Genomic DNA, 2,114 nt, shown 5'->3' with positions numbered 1-2,114 from the left:
TCAATTTCGTCATGTGAACCTTTGGCTAGCTAATTAACATTTCTGGTTCAAAATCGAATTCGAATAACAGCTTCAAACATCCCAAAAATCCAGAAATCTGTCCAGCTAGTCACGGATGAAGTTGCATGCATAGATTTTCTGTTTTCATTTTATTTTCTTGGTTAAAACATAGTATTACTTACTCAAATTTGACCTGTAAACACTTAGTTAACGGCTTAACATTTCCAGTACCGAATCAAGTTCGAATAACAGCCATCAACATCTACATTTCTAAAAATTATTCCTGCTTGGCTCGGATGAACATGCATGTGGCAGGTTGCATTTTGATTTTATTTTTCTGGTTTAACCTAATTAATTAACTACATGCAGAGCCTAATTAACTTGTTATTAACTATCTAATCACCACAATAAGCTCGGCTTACACCAAGTAGACCAGATTAAGGCTGCATTATCCAATTAACACTCGGCAAAAAGTTTTCTTTCTTATAATCAGAATCTTCTTTTCCAAAATCATCATCCGATGGTTTTAATGCAAAGCTTTAAACAATTTAATTGGTTAGTGATTAGTTATTTAATCAACCATGCAAGCTCAGATTTTTGAAAATTATTAACTTAAGATCAACATTTCATAATCAACTCTCGGAAATCCCAAAGGTGCACACAACAGAATTTTTTTTCCTCTCTAAGTCATCATCCAGTACATAAATTCAACATGCATGCTACTAATCACTATCATCTACCATTAATTAGCTTAACTTGGCACAGAAATTACCTCAGAAACAACTTAGCTCACACACGAAAATCTAGAAATTTTTCTTTCCTTCCTCTCGGCTTCACGCGCAGGTTTGTTGGTCCTGGTTCCTGAGTTACGGCTGGAGTGGTGTTGTGGTGGGGTTGATTTCGGTTGGTTGGATGTGAAGGGTGCAGAACTGGAAGTGCAGAATGGTGGGACTTGCTCACGGTTTTCACCCTCAGCTTGCGGCCCGAAGCAGAAAATTTTGCAGCTCGCGGATTGCAGCTCTCACGGTTCCACTTTGCTGCTCACAAGGTAAGTCTCTCTCTCCCTCTTTGTTCTTGGTCCGGAGCTAAGTAGAATGGTGGAGTGTGGTTTGGGATATGAAATGAAGAGGAAGAGGGATGGTGCCGCTGTTTTGAGTAGGAGATTGCGTGTTGAGATGGTTAAAATTTCTATTGGTCGGATGTGCGGTGCTTGTAATGCTGTCAGAGGGATTGTTTGGTTTTGCATGGAAATGCTGTGGTGAGTTTGGGGTGTGGTCTGAGGTGAATTAGTGCACGGTTGGGGAGGTTGAGTGTTCATGTTGTCCGCCAATGTTTGTGGATTGCATGGACATTTTGGGATCGTATGGAGGGCATTCTAGTCTTTTCGCATCCCCTCCTAATATCCACTTAAGTCCTTAGCTCTAACTTAATTCCAAAAATTATCCCCAAGTGTGATTTGAACGCCTAATTATACACTAATCTTGCAAGGCTTTAATTATCGAAATTCAAGAAATTTTATATAATTAATCTACTCAGGTAGTACTAATTTTTATCATAATGAAAACTAAGTATTTTAGCGTTTTATGTTAGGGCGATATATTATTCTAACTCAAGCAATATTAATTTATCTTGACAAGAACCAAGTAATTTAATATTTTAGCACAATTAAGTTGTTTGCAACTTAAAGCTACTTTTACATACTTATTCAAGAACAAATAAAAAGAAATATGAAGTTTATTTAACAATTTAAAAATGCAGGTGCAATACATATGTTTTATATTATATATTTATATATATATATTTTCCCTTGCTTGTTTAAGAACGAATAAGATTAGGAGTAGAATTTATTACAAGTCCAAGATGCAAAGGAAATACGTAAGTACACCTTTATTTTATACGTATATATCTGTAGGCATATTTTCGAGGTTCTCACAATTTCATCTCCAAAATACGTACATGAAGATTATATACACTAGTTCACGCTTACTTGCTCCGGCCTCCACTCCTATGAAGAAAACAAAACTAAATGAATGAGTTAAAAGCCCAGTGAGGTTCCTAAACATGCAATCAGATAGAGAAACCATGAAAGTATTTCATTTAACAATTTGCACACC

This window comes from Coffea eugenioides, unplaced genomic scaffold (genome assembly GCF_003713205.1).
Source record: "Coffea eugenioides isolate CCC68of unplaced genomic scaffold, Ceug_1.0 ScVebR1_449;HRSCAF=1128, whole genome shotgun sequence".
Lineage (NCBI taxonomy): Eukaryota > Viridiplantae > Streptophyta > Magnoliopsida > Gentianales > Rubiaceae > Coffea > Coffea eugenioides.
This window is presented reverse-complemented; position numbering follows the sequence as displayed.